This window comes from Nuphar pumila, chromosome 3 (genome assembly GCF_984573655.1).
Source record: "Nuphar pumila chromosome 3, dmNupPumi1.hap1.1, whole genome shotgun sequence".
NCBI lineage: Eukaryota > Viridiplantae > Streptophyta > Magnoliopsida > Nymphaeales > Nymphaeaceae > Nuphar > Nuphar pumila.
The window spans coordinates 9766135-9783805 of NC_143251.1; the positions used below are offsets into that span (position 1 = coordinate 9766135).

The 17671-nt window shown below is 40.5% G+C and overlaps 1 pseudogene; it reads left to right on the forward strand.

Moving 5' to 3' along the window:
- Nucleotides 1-2614: 2614 nt before the first annotated feature.
- Nucleotides 2615-8858, forward strand: LOC149841901 (BTB/POZ domain-containing protein At3g50780 pseudogene; annotated as a pseudogene).
- The last annotated feature ends 8813 nt before the right edge of the window (nt 8859-17671 follow it).

Genomic DNA, 17671 nt, shown 5'->3' on the forward strand with positions numbered 1-17671 from the left:
ATGTTGAACACATGAACTGAACAAGAACAAAAGCCAAAACAAATAAAGAAAGGACAAGAGAAAGAACATTAGACAGATAAAATGGGCTCACGCCGAAGCCGCTTGCCCAGATTGCGACAAAGGATAGGTAGCATCAGCAGGAGGGAGTGAAAGATCACTAAGATGCATACGCAAGATCGCATAAACATCTACTAAGATTTTATGCACCAGGTTTTGAATGTTAACTCGAATATGACGAAAATGAGCATCGTTTCGCGCCATCCAAACAAACCACCAAGAAGTAAGCAACCACGTCCGCCAGATGAACCTCCACCTCTTGCTGCGCCTAATACAAACCGGCCCCAAGATCAGATCTAGAGCAAAGGACTCCCTCCTCCTTAACAAATACTTTCGGATGCCTCCAGGTCCTGCTAAAGATTTCCATAAATATTGGGCAAGACCAGAACAAGTGAAACGTAGATTCTTCTGCAGCTTGACAAAGCACGCACCAACTCGGGAGTTGAATGCCCCACTTCTTTAAATTACTGTGGGTCAGGATCCTATCATACAAAATTAACCTAAGCCAGGACTCGAGAACAGGGGAACGACCCTTCGCCCAAGGGGTTCTAGAGAAGCTCAATCCCGGTTCATGTTTGGCATCGGTAGTTTTATTGTAAAAAAGACACACTATATATAGTCTATGAATAGACCCAAGGGGTTTGGCATGGTGGGACGAGGCCTAGACTGTTTGACGGGCAGTTTAGGTTCAAATTTCATTGGCGTTACTCCTTGCTCAAGCTGAAGCTTGGCGACTCCATGGGGTTGAAGGGTATAAGCCCTAAGAGTTTTACACTGACATGGACAGAGACTGTAATTACAACAGGCTGAAACAGCACGACTAGGTCTCTGCGCTTGTACCGGTTTCTCCGAGTAAAACAAGTGTAGGCAGTGTATCTAAAATATCTACTTTATTTTGTTTAATCTAGCAAAATGACGGGTACACTTGGATTTTGGGTAGATTGGATAAACGTGAGATTGTGAAATGTCATTGCACATTCACATGATTGCATAGGAAGAGTAAAAAGGGTCAAAACTTAAAAAAATTTATAGTTACCAACTTGCTAGAATGTTACTGTGAAAAAGAGGAAGTTTAATTTTATATTTGATTTTGAGTATTAAAGAATCGGTTCAAATAGTATTATCGTGAATCAAATTCGGGTCCCCAACAAAAGATTTGTGGGGCTCAGTGAGAATTCTCAATTCTCACCTCCGTATACATGAGACAAATTTATTTATAAATTCTGAAGGTACAATTAGCTCTTGACTAATAACATGTCAAGGACCTAAGAATCAAGACTATAATAGTATGAAAAGATTAGGACCGATTGAGACTAGAGGGGTCCAATTGAATCCGGCAAATCCGAACCCACCCGATTTTAGAGACCCATGGGTCTGGTTGGGTCCACACCTTTAGGCAGCATTTGAATCCAATCCCCAACTGGAGAGATCGGATTTGAGGGTCTCTGGCCCAACCCGTGCATTTTCCTTCGAAGCGTGTATAGGATCTGATTGCTGCCAACAAGTCTGGTACCCGACCCGCTAGAGTATACATGAACCCACCGAACCAACAAATCACTGGGTTCGGGTTTTGTCGGGTCACTAAAATGGAATCTCAGACCTGAACCAACATAATTTCAGAAATTTACTTTTATTAATAATACATATAAAAAATACTCGAGTCAGGGTTGGGTACCCAGCAGGTCGGGTCAGGTATTCAGCAAATCTCATGTCCCAAACTCAGGCCACATATTGCTTAGGTCGGTCTGGTTCGACCCGAATATTATTCGGATTGGCATTTTTCATGCCGTACCCGAAAATTTAAGTTTGGGTTGGGTCAGGTACCCGATACAAGCTCGAACCACGGACAGCCTTGGATCTGAGATACATCAATTGATGAGATCCAACCCGCTAGAAAGGGCCCTAGCCGCAAATTTCGGCATCACATGTAACACGAGTACAACACGCAAATTTCGAAAATCTTAAAAACCGTGGGTTTTCTTAAAATTTAGCTAAAATTAAAAAATTTAAAATATTCCATACGTGTGAGATTAAGTGTCATCGTGTCATATCGGAATGTCCCCGTGACATTTGTCAAGAAGGGACTCCGTCTGAGTCTCTAGTCTAGAGTCCAGTGCGAAACTGTGACCGAGACTCGTTTACTTTTTCCCTCTTTTTTCCCGTTTTAAATGCGTCTTCGATATATTCCATGCGTACTCCCATCATTCCCTCCATCACGCCTCTGCAAAACCGCCATTATTTCGCTCCTCCTCCAATCATTGGTGCCGCTAAAACAGGTTCAGAGAGACTTCGTCTAAGAGGAACCAAACTCATCCTTCCCCCTTATCTTTCCAGTTTAGGTTCGTTTTACGCCTTGTTTAAGGGTACCCACAATCGAAAAACGGCGGTTTCCGGAATTTTGTGCGCTTTACGATCGTTTTGACGCCTACCCATTTCGAAAAAATGGTGGAATCCGGATTTCTTTGCCTTTCTCGAGCGGTTTAGAGGGTGCCCTTGTGTCAGAATCCGGAGTGCTGCTCGATCTCCGACGGTTTGAACGGTGACCAATCTCTGAAAAATGGCGGATTTGAGAGTGAAGAGGGTTGATCACGCACATACCAAAATCAGGAACGTTCCGATTGCGGTGACCCCACAGGGGTTCTGGTGCTGCCCTTCTCACGTTGCCTTCCAAAAGAGCGATCTCTCCAGAAGAAAAGATAGTCACCCATCTCTCAGAACCGCCTCTTTGAAGAGGACGGAGGCAAAACTACCTTCCATTAGGCCCAGAGTGGTGGTTTCGGATGCTCAGAACTCGGAGACCGGAGACAATCGTGGGGTGCAGAAGTCGGTTGTTTCTGTTGAGTATGGTGAGGCTGAGACCAGGGATTGTGAGATCATGTTGTCCGGGAAACAGGGGTTCACTGTTAAATTGGCCGTCCATGCGGACGTTCTCGCCGGAAAGAGCGCTTTTTTCGGCGATAAGATCGCCCGGAGTTCGGTCACTCCCCGTAACATTGAGATTCTAGACTGTGAGGACGTGGAGATTTATGTGGAGGTTGTTGGCTTGATGTACTGCAAGGATGTTAAGCAGAGGCTCATCAAGCAGAGCATCTCGCGGGTTCTTCAGATTCTTAAGGTATCATCTGTTAATTTGTTGGTCTGTGAATCGGTTTTAGGTTCAATTAATCTTGGATTTTTTTAAAACTAAACTTGATTTATATATTGGATTTCTCTGCTATCTTCTTTTGTTGGGTGTAAGCGTTTATGTTGAATTATTTTGTTAAGAGCATCTCTCTTCATTCATATGGCAATGCTTTTGGTATTAATGTAGACAAATTCACATATTCACATATGTTTGCTATTTGCAGATTGGTACATGTTAATTTCCTTTTTTGTTTTAGTATTTATTTTTTTGGAAGAGAGGGTGCAAATTGAATTCTTAGACCATGTTATCAGATAATCTCTCTCTACTACCATTTTTACTTTTAATTGAAAGTAAACTGCGTTGTACAAGAGTTTCTTCTGTGTCGTGATCTTTGTCTTGTCTTTTTTTTGGGATAAGTTGGCTTATGTTTTCTATAAAAATTTATTTTGAATTTTGTTACATGCCACTCTGTGCTCTCACTACATGTGAGACTTCTGACCATTTGACTCCGCTATTGATCCCATATTGATAGATATATAGTTGACTGGCTCTCTGGACTGGATAGCTATAGGGTATATTCGGCCTTGGCGTGCCTTGATCATGGCCGCATCACGGGGACATGCTTGCAGTCAAAAGAAAGATGGTCCGCAGCTGATTGGGCCAAAGCAAAGGTTTAGCACAGCTTGGCTCCTGACCTGAGTTTGTGCCCATTGTTGTCCCCCATTCATGAATGTTGTCAGTGTGCCTTACCTGCGGTTTCATTTTTCTTGCAGCTAAAGATACTGGTCGCAGCTGTAAATGTATACAGGGCCAACAAGAGTTTTCGTACTCTCTCTCTCTCTCTCTCTCTCTCTATATATATATATATATATATATATATATATATATATAATGGGGTGTCAACCAGTCTGGTTTGGTTCGACCCAGGTGGAACCAGACTTGGACCTGATTTTTGGGTATGGTATCGGGTCTGGACCGGGGTCTAATCTGGTCCACTATAAGAGAAATCATACCCCAACCTGATAAGAACTACATGAACTAGACCCAGTAAAATAATATTTTTTTATCATTTTGACATTGAAAAATTGTGGGTCTTAATCGGAACTTGGGTTGGGCCGTATAAAATTTTACAAACTATACCTGGATCCATGTATTAATTGGCCGTTCAGATCCTGACCCGTGTCTTAATTGGGTCTTCTTATTTATCACCATACCCGGACCCTATAGGGTTTGGTCCGGGTCGGGCAGACCCATTGACACTCCTTTTAAATATATATATATATATATATATATATATATATATATATATATATATATATATATATATATATATATATATATATATATATATTAGAGCGTAGGTACTTGTGACCCATGCTTGACGAGTTTTTAAGGTTCTTTTCATCTTATTTGTAAATTCTGACCGTAAAGATGTGATCTATGTACTTGATTTTATGGGGATCATTTCTTGAAGCGTTCAATTCCGACACATGGGTGGGTTTTTATAAGATTTGAAAAATCAACGGTCCAAAATCTTTGTAAATTTTCAAGGCTCCAATATCATTTTTTCATCAAAAACACATGATCCGGGTGTGGATTCTTCGTAAATTGACTGTGCCCAACACATTTATGGGGTCGAAACTGCAAAACACCGAAAGAGCAGAAAAACCCATCAAACATGTACGCTTTACTCTCCCTCACTCTATATATATGGGTTAATATTTGGTATTATCGAAGGCACCAAATTTTATGGAACTATTGAGCCGGAAATCATAGGTTCAAGATTTATCAACTCAATCTGACCACATAGATGTATTCAGGAAGGTTCGTTTGCTGAGGATCAAACCTTGGATCCTGTCATTTCGATCTAAAAATACGATTTTTTGAGTCATGAAATTTTAGTGCATTGTGGACTGCTCATTTTTGAAGCTTTTAAAAACCCTCTTTATGTGTCACAATCATATGAATCAAAACTCATTTCCCACTAAACAAACATTGTAGATCGCATTCATAAAATTTAATTTACAAAAAAAAAAATCTAAAACCTATGAATTTCAGCTCCATAGTTCCATATAATTTGATGTCTTCAATATCATTAAATATTAACCCTATATATAATATATATGATAGATTGTATCATCAAACACACAATTTGATGAAAGCATGCCGCTGATCATGCATGCGATCAGTGGTGCACCTTTTCCCCCGCTTTTTATGATTTTTAGCGGCGATCCTGGACCGCCACCCAAAGTCGGAAAAAAGAGAAAAGAATCAGACGGACACCTCTTGCACGTCCCACCGCGTTTGATGCGAGAGGTGTCCGAATGTGCTTCTCTCTCTCTCTCTCTTTATATATATATATATATATATATATATATATATATATATATATATATATATATATATATATATATATTAGTAGCTCCTAACCGGTTTAACCTTCTATCAGTCCTAAATTGTTCTAAAAATCGTAGTTGCAGGTGTCTTTGGCTCAATCTGAACCCATAGATTTGTGTTTTTTTTGCTTATTTAGTGTAAACTGTGTATAAAATAATTTTCTTTAGATTGATTTTTGGAGTGATCTAGAAGCCAATCGCCCATATTGCAACAAAACTATTAATAGAAAAATCAAGTGTTTCTGTTAATTTGGTACTATATATGTCATGGTCATTCTCTTGAAAATAAAGGTATCAAAATATAAGTGGTTTGATGACCATTTTTAGTGGACTGTAGAATGAAGCTCCAACTAGCGTACCATAATGTGTAAAAGTTCAAACAGCAGTTTCCCATAGTGCCTCTACACAGACTCGTGGAATTTAATTATAATGATTGATATGATTTTGAAGCTCTCAAAATCAGTCAGTAAGATCTTCACGATGAAAGGTATCCTTGATCAGGTGTACCCGGTCACAATTGACTTGAAATTAACTGTAGGCAGCTGCAGTGTCTTCACCTTGAGATGAGCTACTGGAGACTACTACGCCTACCAAGTAGTTCTTTTCACTAATTTGATGTCATTAGATTCAGGAAAGGATGATGTGGTTGTTTCCACTTAAGGCTGCTAATAAATCCAATTTCATGGAAAAAATGCCAACTTTTATTGTGGGCCACATCTTGAATCAGATTCAACCAGATCTGGTGAGATATTTTAATTAATAGTCGCTGGACTGCCATCCAGGTTAGACATTGGTCTGATTTGATCGGCTTTGGTTCCAGATAGATCCAAATCTAGAACTTCAAATCAGATTGGATATCCACCAAATATCTGACAATTGCAACCCTACTTTCCTTTCCAGGGATCTTGCTTGTAAAATATTAGGCGTTATTTTGTTATTTTAACTATTTCTATGGTTTATGACAGTTTGATCTGTGAAAGCAAGCTATTGACGATGTCAAACTTTGGTTCAAAAGGCTTGTTACGTTTTTTATTTTCCTGTTTATGTCTGAATGAATTGGAGCTTATGACCTGAAAATGTAAAATATTGAAGTTAGTTGCAAATATGATAATGAAGCAGGTCTGAGGTTTCAAAACATTTCCTATCATTTTCAGGGTGAAATGAAAATCCTCGACTTGATTGCAAAACTAATGGATTTGACTTGGATCCTCTGCTTGTCTTGCTGAAAGTGTAGATCTCAGAGATTATTATTATTGATTACTACTACAATGCTATTACAAGTAAGATAAAACGTTGAGTCCAATTTCTGTGGTCATTGTGTTTGAAAAACCTCCAAACTACTCTTTAGGAAAGAGTACTGCAGGTACGTGGTGGTTTTCTAAGAAGATATTCTCAAGGACCCTATATGCATTAAAATGGGCTGTTTCTTTCATGTATGAATCAAGAGCCATGTTGGATTAGTATGGGTCTTGGAAGCAGAAACAGGATTTATATTTCCTTGACTACATCTGAGCCAAACACGAGTAGGTCTTTTTTGCAATAACCATGGTTATGACCCAGCGATATAAATGTGTATATAGGCATTGTGGTCAAGTATTATTAAAGCATTCTAAAGGTTTCCCCCCTGGAGCTGGTCCCGTTGGACTCAATATTGCCTCCATTGTAATCCATAGTTATTGCTTTCTCTGGAGATCCTAATACTAAATCTTTTTGTTCATTGACTATTGCCTGCTAATAAGCAGCAAAGAAAACATGCTGAACCATTGTGGGATAACAGAACTGCAAGTTGTTTTTTAGCTGTGATCTTGCATGAGTATCCTTGGATCCTGTTCTGTCTGGTTCTGGGCCTTGTTTATTAGCTTATGATGCATTTTAAATAACCACAACAATGTTCAATGTTCTAAATTAATATTGATGAGCTTTTCCTTTTTGGAAAAGTAAAACAGGCTTATCATGGCCTTTCTGTTCACAAAATCTAAGCTGCCTGGACAAGGTGTGTCAATTATGACTTAGGTTGATTGAAGTTGTTTTGTTTCAGTGATAAATTTTCTTGCTTGTGCAGTTCTTGGTGGTGGTATGTTTCTTTTCTCTACATCTTTGTTGTTCAGTATGAGTAGTGGCTGCTGTGCAGGTCTCGGAAACCCTTGGCTTCCATGCGGGTGTTCAGTCCTGCCTAGCATTCTTGGAAGCTGTGCCATGGATTGGAGAAGAAGAGGAAAAAGTGGTGATATCTCTTCAAGGCCTTCAGGCTGATGCTGTAAGAGTAACCCCTTTGCTTAAACGGGTCTCTCCAGAAACCAGAACTGCTCCCAGTGATATTCTTGCCGGTATACTCCAACTTGTTGTTAAAGGAAATGAAGAGAAGGGTCGGCGTGAGATGAAATCCTTAATATTGAAATTACTAAGAGGGAACAAATTTCCCGACAATGGATCAGTAGATATCTGCAATGAAAATCTGTATAGTTCTTGTAGAAGCTGCTTAGATTCGCTGTTGCTTCTGTTCACTCAAGCAGCAGAGCCTGGGATCACTGACATGTATGTGAACAGTAAGGAATCAATATCAAAGCAAATGGCTCTGCAGGCTGACAATCTACTCTGGTTGGTTGAAATATTAATAGATAGGCGAGCAGCTGATGAGTTTGTGCTGATGTGGTCATGCCAAAATGATCTGGTGATGCTTCATCCAAGGGTCCCGATTGCATTGCGTCACCCGGTCAGCTGCATTACATCGAGGCTATTTGTGGCAATAGGCAGAGGTGAGGTGTTGGCTTCCAAGGAAACAAGATGCCTCTTGTTAGATAAATGGTTGCAGCCTCTGATTAATGACTACTGCTGGTTGCTGCATGCGTGCAGATCATTCGATGGGAAATTAGTGGAGGAAGGAATTGGCCGCACCATTTTGACACTTCCACTTGAGAACCAGCAAAGCATTCTGCTTGCTTGGTTGGGGAGTTTCTTGAAGATCGGCAACAATTGCCCCAATCTGCAACAAGCATTTGAAGTTTGGTGGACAAGGGCCTTTGTGAGGCCTTATTTGGAAGAGCAGCGTTTGCTGCAAAATAGTAGCTAGTTTTTTTGAGGAAGTTTTGTTTTCCCACAGTTTTTTCTGTTTGCGCTTCTTGCCTTCATGCCAGGTTAGATGGATAGCCTGCAAATCATGAATAGGTGGCCAACTGATGAGTAGACAGTATGGACTGCTATGCCCAGAACATGGTAAGATGAGTCTGCTGCGTGACTCGTGTTTAAGTGTGTACACATGACAGTTTGCTTGTATTTAGGATTTGCACAAGGAAGAATGCTCTACTAATTCAACATGTTTGTTTTCTGAAAGCTAAAACTACATAGTGTGGTGTTCTCAAGTGATAGATGGCTTGATTTTTTCAGTGATAACTGTTCCATCAGTTCACTACTATGTGAGACAATCTGAGCTATATTCTGTTCGAAAATGCTGAATTTCAGCAGAAAAAATATTAAGGGGTCGAAAGCTAAAACTGGTATACCGAAATGCTCTCTGTGAAAATTGAAAAACTTTCCCCTGTTGCTAAACTATGGCTGGAAGGAGCAAAAGAAACTACAAATCATTGGTGTGTTTTGTGTAGCTGCACAAAGGAAAATCTCATACATTTGTGTTCAGAAAGCATAACGTGTTGGTTTTTCTAAGAACAAAGTTCGGATCAATGTTGTCAGTATCGTTATGAATCGGCTGGCTCCTTTCGTATCGGCCAGAAGTCAATGTGAAACCAAGTTGATTTGGCTTATATATATATATATTTAAATGGCCTAAAATATTTTAAATATTTTGTAACAAGGGTCATCTGCTGGTTAAAATTTGGCCGACTCGATTCAGTCATAATCGGAATTGGCCGATTCTCTGGGTTGTTTCCAAAATGGATCCAGTGCTGGTACTGATTCTGACAACATTGGTTCGAACATTATGTGGCTGTATCATGCACTTCTGATGATTTATGATTTGCCTTCTTTTTTCCTTGTACTATTTCTTTTGATTTATGGCACGGTGAAACTGACACCAGTTCATGAGACCTATTGTGCTCGAATGCCCTGTCGAGCAACCGTTGCTATGCTCAAAGACTTGTATGCATGTCAGATTCCGGCGATTCAAAAGCTGATATTCCTACTGAACAGAGCATGTACATCACATATATGAGGTTTGATTTACAAAAAAAAAAAAACAAAAAAAGTGAAAAAAAGGTTTTGCTAAGTTCATTGTAGGTACCAACGCGGGCTTCACTTGTCTGGTAGGAGCAGCTAGTGCACGTCACCTTGTGTTGGGTCATCGCAGGTTCAAAACCCAATGGTATAGTTGTATAACTGGTAGGGGTCTGCCTAATCCCAGCTTGCCTTTCAAAAAAAAAAATGTCAGCAACTATTAACCCGATTATCTCATACTGGCTTAATGCAGACATTAATTCATGATTAATAAATGGGTGAAAGCCTAAATCCTGTGTCAGCTAAAAAGAAACAGGAATCGAATGTCTCAAGGAGTTGAAGCCCTCCTTCGATGGGACTCGGATCAAATCGAGTCCCATCATGGTCATGCACTAAAATGAGTCAGATAAGTCCACCCAGGCTTGGCTTAAAATTGGAAAACTTGGCCAACGCTTTGGATTCAGTTTTTGTGCTGAAATTAGGATCCAAAGATGCAAATCATCCAAGCGTTTCATGCCCCCGGCTTATACTAGGAAAGGTGGTCTTGTTATTAGGGTCTGACTTGAGTTTTTAAAGGCAAGCTTGTGCTCTCTGCTATTTGAACCTTTTCAATTGCAAACTCCATTATCTCCCGAGTTGATCCAGACCAAACATATTTTGTACCCAAAGCCTTTTTTACGCTCGTCCAAACCCAAACCATTTTGGACTGGAACCAACTCCCAACTGGCTCAAACCCATTTAGTACCCGAGCTGAAAGGAACCGAATATATACATGCCTAAAGTAGTTATATCACACCCAATTTTAACCAAACCCACTTTGGCCTGATGTTCCACATATCTTTTTATATAAACATCGTTAATGTCAATCCAATCAGTTTGAACCCTACCTGACTTATACCGAAACCTATATGGTCTATAATTTCAATCATACCTACACCCAATCTACAACTCCGAAACAAACTGGGTAGGGTCAAGGCACAAACTTTAGACCTTATTAAGAAAAAGGTCCATTTAAAACTTGAACCATTAATACTCAAACCCATTAACCTATAAAAACCTACAATTTCAGGCATACTCAAGCCCTAACCCAAAGATGAATCAAATTGGGTCGGGTTTGGATCCAATTTTTAGACCCGTTTCCAATGCTTTGTCTGATTCTGATGTAGGGGACATGAAGTTGAATTTTGGGGTGAAAGCAAGCTGGTGATTGGATTCTCGTGTCTTCAATCATTGTTTTGTCCCAGCACATATTCATTTTAGGTCGTACTTTGTACACTATCTGGCACACCCCCAAAGCATCCTATGCAAGAATTATTGGAAAATGAAGTTAGCACAATCTAATGACAATATTCTACGATTCATAAGTCATAAGCATTCCGTTCTATATTCTGAGTCTCTGATGTACAATCTCTCTTTTTTAAGAGGGGGATGCACCACTAGATTATCATTTTTTTTTGTTATGTTTACTCTCTCTCTCTCTCTCTGTTGTCTTCTAGTTTCATTACTTATGAGTTTAATGATTTGTTTTCTAGTCAGTATTTAAATATATGGTACCCCAATAAGTGCACCCACTAGCTGGAATTTCATGGAGCTACAACCATTGCCCACAAAGGCTCGGCACACCTGGCTGCATGGGTCATCTTAAGACATTCAAGAGGAGAATGCCATGAGCTCAATAGCTGGGGTGTGGATCTCTTGTCACAAGGCTGAAGCAGCAGTCTAGGTTCAAATTCCATGTCAACTCTCTTGGGGCAAGGGTTAAGCTCACTGACTTTTAGGCTGTCAGGACAGTGATCATTAGTTAGTCAAGCAGAGTCAGCACAGCTAGGTCTATAATCCTGGAGAGAGTTTTTGCGTGTAAATAAAAAAAAAAATCTCATTAAAAGAGGATTTTCATTGCAATTGATTCTTGTCCTAAGAGAAAAAGCTTCAAGTCATGATTTTCAAGCTGCAATTTTCTTTTGACTTGCTTATGGGAAAGAGTGAATGCTTTTGACTCCCTGGCCCAGAAAAGAAATAAGATGCCCATAAATAACTAGTGGTTTCGCTTTAACTCTTTTCTTTTTTCTTTGATGGGAGAGGTTATCACCGTTGTTTTTTGATGATGAGGAACCCTCGCCAAAAACCAGGTCACTCATAGGGGTGGCAATCGGGTCGGGTTGATGGGTCGTGTCGACGGGTTGGCAGGTCAGCATACCTCAACACGAACCTAACCCGTTTATTAAACGGGTAACCTGACATGACACGGTTGACCCGTTTAATAAACAGGTCGGGTCAGGTAAACGGGCTGGTGGGCGGGTCGGGTCGGGTTAGCGGGCGGGTTGGCAGGCGGGTAGGGGTCGGGTAAACAGGTTGGCGGGCAGGTTCCGGTAAATGGGTTGACCTGTCCGCCTAACCCGTTTATTAAACTAAACGGGTCAGCCGGGTTGGCATACCCCTAACACGAACCCGGTCCGTTTAATAAGGGTCACCTGTTTACGACACGAACCCATTTAAGTCAAACCCAAACCCTCCTAAGAAGCGGGTTGGCGGGTCACATCAGATTTTGCCACCCCTAGTCACTCAGTGGGTCGGCCCCCTTGCAAGGTAAACCCAGGTAATTAAGTTGGGGTCACCAACACCCAAGCCCTTATGAAGCCCACAAGTCAAAGGTACCTGCACAACCTGCTAGAGTCGAACCTGGGAAGAAAGGGTTAGCTTCTTCTCTCCAGGTCCGTTGCCACTCGGGTGACCCAGGTGGGTGTGGTTATCACCGTTGCCGCGAGTCTTAAAAGTAGAAAGAGATTGGTTCAGTTTGGAAGCCTGTGGAAAGAAGCATAGACGTGAACATTCATACCTCTTCTGCTCTTGAAAATTATTCAGACTAGACGTTCCAAAGCTTTAAAACCTATATAGCCTGATTATTTTGTCAGATACCTTAGGGTATCCACTGGGACCTCGGATCAGATGGAGAATAATGCATCTGCAATCTAGCTAGAACATGTTCAAGCTCCTTAACTAAGTCGAAGACGAAGACTAAGAAATATAATAAAGTCTAGATATTAATCAAGAACTCATCATGGTTGGTGACAGATTGAACCAAGAATTGAGCTTAACAGTTAACATGGGGCACAGTCCCCTTAACTCAAATCCCTTTAAGATCATTTAAAACAATTTGGAGACAAACTTGATTGGACAATGAAGGGCCAGCTCTGTCTACAAGATCACCACAGACCCCCCCTACCATGCCCCACATACACAAAAAAACCCAACCTTTTTTCTATGCTTCATGCATACCACTGTGCAATAACTGGCAAGGGTCCTGACTCCTGACAACTTCCGGCATTATTGCTTCCCAAAGCAAAACAAAAGGACCAGATTGCCTCAGAAGCAGATCAGGTCATGCTGACCGTTAAACGTTTTGGATGAGTGCCATGTGGCACTTAACGCCCTCTTGCTGTTTTTCCATCAATGGTTGAATGAAAATAAAAATAAAAATTAAGCATACAGACCCCAAAAGACGCAGTTGCTTTTATTTTTCTGCAGAAAACGGGATGGAATAGCTCCAATGAAGCACCTAAACCGATAGAGGACGATTGTCTTCTTCCACTCCAATGAAGCACCTAAAACTTCAACAAAAGGAAAACCGAAAGAGGACGATCATCGAGTGCAGTCGCTTGATCCTTCTCATTTTCTACCAGGTTGATCCTCATGACATGCGCCATTAAATGGGTCCTTTTCTCAGGTCATTTGAGAAGCACATCAAGGACTCAAGAAAAGACAAGCAGGCAACCTAATGGGCTGCTTATGTTGTCCTGTCAAAAAAAAGAAATTGGAGGAAGGATTTGAGGTGGCAAAATGGAGGGATGCAAGATCTCAGGGTACAATGTTTGTGATGAATCGCCCTTGACAGCAAGATGCAGATCTCCTGGAGCAGCGGTCTGATTTCAACACAATGGAGAGAGAGAGATGAGAATAGAGCGCCTTCCTTCGTTAATGGCGAGCGAGAGAAGAGACCGAAAAACTAGAAAGGAAAGAGAGAGAAGAAAACCAAGAAAGAGATGAGAGAGCCGAAAGAGGATCAACATTATCACTCATAAATATCAACAAAATGTTGAACCCATGAACCGAACAAAATAGAAAACAAAACTAAAATATAGAAAAACAAAAGCTAAAGAAAAGAAACTATAGCCAGCTAGCAACAAACAACAAAGCCAAGCTCATCCAGGATCCTCTGAATTAGAAGAAACCACCGATGAGTGAATGTTGTTCAGACGGAAGGAGAGGTGTCTAAGATGCATACGTATAATCGCATATATATCCACCAAGATTTTATGGAAAAGATTATTAAAGATGACCGAAATTTGACGAAAAGTAGCATCATTGCGTGCCATCCAAACAAACCACCAATTAGTAAACAACCATGTCTTCCAGATCAGTCTCCACCGCTTGCATCGTCTAATTTCAATAGGGCCTAGGAGCAGATCAAGCGCAAAAGACTCCTCTTTAACAATTACGTTCAGAGATCTCCACATGCTATTAAATAGGGCCACGAAGATTGGGCAGGACCAGAATAAATGAAAAGTAGTTTCTTCAACAGCTTGACACAACACACACCAACTTGGAAACTGAAAGCCCAACTTCTTTAAATAACTGAGTCTGAACCCTATCATGCAAAATTAACCAAGCCAAGACCCAAGATCTTGGGGAAGGACCCTTACCCCATAATGCACACTTAGGGAACCAATCTGCCCCTGGGGAGAGCAACAATCTATACACATTTGGTGCAATCGCCCATTGCAACCACTTATCATAATTTTATGCATCCCCAATTTGATCTTTGAAGGACGATAAGGCTCTCAGCCACATGCTTCACAAGTGCGAGATCGCCAGCCCCTGGGTTCCATGACGAAAATGAGATAAATCAGGAGCACCATATTTAGTATGAAGCAAACAAGCACATGAAGAACCTGGTTGATGGGCCATCCAACATTGCTTGGCCACAAGAGCAATACTCCTCTCTCTTGGAGCAAAAACACCTAAGCCAGCCATACACCTAGGTAACACCACCGTTCGCCAACCAACCAAATGGCGCTTACTCTTAAGTTGAGACCCAGACCAAAGAAAACCCGTCATTAAACGACAAATCCGTTTCTCCACGCCCACAGGCATCACAGACATTGACATGAAGAATTCAGGGATAGAAGAAAGAACATGTTTGATTAAAGTCAGACGGACAACAATGGAAAGATAAGACGCTTGCCACGAAAAAAGTTTGTTTTTCACTTTTTGAATAGTTGGAGCCCAAGCAGCGGAAAAGAGGCGCTTCACTTGTAACGGTAGACCCAAATACGTCATCGACAACTCAGAGATTGCACAATTAAAAATTTGTTGACCCGCTGCAAGCATAGGAGACTGAACATTGAACATAGTAAGAGAGCATTTGCTATCATTTAGGGAAAGCCTAGAAAGAGAAAGAAAAAACTAAAGAATAAGCTTAAATCTAAGCATCTGCTACACGTTTGCTCGCCCAAAAATAATCATATCATCAGCATAAATAAGAATATGGTTTGAAAAATCTGGAACATCTAGAGGATCTATCAGGTGCTTCTCCGCAGCACGCTTGAGCAACACCACGAGACCCTCAACAATGGCATTGAACAACAAAGGCGAGAGAGGGCAGCCTTGCCTTAATCCATGCCCCAATTTGATCTAGCCACCTCTAGTGTCGTTAATCTTAATTATGGTTTGAGCATTAGAGACCAATTCCCTCACCCACCCAGAAAAATGACGACCAATGCCAAAATTAAATAACATTTGAAATAAGAAGGGCCAATGCAAAAAATCAAAGGCTTTATGAAAATCTAATTTAAGAGAAAAATAAGGCTGACCACTAAGATGTAAGGAGTGAATGACTTCAGAGGCCAAGATGAATGAATGGTGAATCCTCTTATTGTGGATAAAGGCAAACTGAGAGTTCAAAAAAATTTGGTGAGCCACGACCTTCAACCTATTAGCCAACACCTTGGCAATCATCCGATAAAGAGCACTCATAACAGAAATTGGGCGAAACCTAGAGATATCAGTTGCAGCAACATCTTTCAGAATTAAAGAAATAATTGCCAAGTGGGTTTGAATAGGCAATCTGGAGTTGCGATAGAACTCATCAAACATGTTAATAACATCAGGCTTCACATAAGATCAAAAAATTCTGAAGAAATCCACATGAAACCCATCAGAACCTGGAGCTTTCCACCCCAACAAACCTTTGATGGCCATAAAAATCTCATCTTCAGAGAACTTCATTTGCATAATTCTAGCTTGATCTTGCCGAATCGAACCAAGAGAAACATGACCAATGACACTCTTCGCAGTAAGTGAAACAGAATATAAATCTTTGAAATACTGAGTGACAACTGAAATAACATATTGATTAAGGTACGAAACACTCCCAATGGTGATTGATGGGACGACATTCCTCCTATGACGATGAGAAGCATATAAGTGAAAAACTTTAGTATTACCGTGTTCGACCGCAAGCCATTTCACCATTGCCCGTTGCTTCCATCTAATTTCCTCTTCGTCCCTCCAGTTCTTCAAAAGCGTTGATAAGATTTGGCATGCAAACTCTGCAAGTGTGAATCAGATAGAGACTTCGAGGAAGACATAGTTTGATATAATGCTGAAATCTCTTGCTCCCAAGTAGTCATTTGCTGAAATTTAACCACGTCTCAATTATGGAGCGAAGCTTTGATATCTTTAGCGAGACAATACAGCTTCTCATGACATCGGATAGCTGCCGACTGCTCATTGAAGGGCTTGTTCCAAGTGTCTGAAATAATAGTGTGAAAATCTGGTTCCTGAAGCCACCATTGTTCAAGCACAAAACTCTTGGCGTATTTAAAACCATCCCCCCAAATAATGATTAACTGACCATAGGAAAGAGATGAGAGAGGGACTCTGTCTTTTGGGGTCGGTATGCTTATTTTTATTTTTTATTTTTTTTTTCATTCAACCATTGATGAAAAAGCAGCAGTTAATGAGGACATTAAGTGCCATGCGGTGCTCATCCTAAATGTTTAACGGTCGGCCACGATTTTGGTATGAGCAGAGGGCTCATGTTTAGCATGACCTGGTCTGCTTCAGATTGCCTCAGGTTCAATTTCTTTCCTGCAGGTTAGTAGTTGTACATCTTCCGATCAATCGTTATAACAGTACTGAGTTTGATTAGCCAAAAGAAACATCTAAAACCTCTAAAAAATCTATTACTTTGTTCCATCATCTACAGATTGTCTGACATATTCAATATAAAAATTCTCTACCTGCACGGTAATATTCAAGGGCACCATCAACGCCAAGTGGTGAGCAGAGACTGCAGTGGAGGATGCACAACATTTCACTCAAAACTTCACTACAAATATAAATTCACACGTTTAAATATATAATTACAGAGATCAGTTACAGAAACAAAAGTAGCATCCCGATGGTGATATTGCACTCTATAATCGAACTCACTTTTCTTGTTGACATACAAGTTTCTCTAAAAACCTTCAAGATTATAACATTCAAGTTTTACTTGTGCTTCGTAACCTTTACCAAGAGACATGCCACGATGACTAGTTCATTCTGCAGGCAAAATTGTTCATTGACTCTTCTAATTTGCATATGTTGTGTGCGTTCCAAGCAGGTGACTACCATAAGCAGGGTTGGTCGTAACAAAGAGTTCCACTCTAGTCCAATTTAATTATTTGCAAACTGTATTAAGTTATAAGAGCTGTAAATAATATATATATACACACACACGCACCAAGTTCTCAAATTCCAGCCTTTATAATGATCACTAGCTAATACAGGAAAACAGAAATCGAAAATCGGGACATGCTGTGTAAGGTGATAGCTGATGTGACAAGAGACCTGCGGTGATCCCATAAAGTCGAGTATTTCTGCT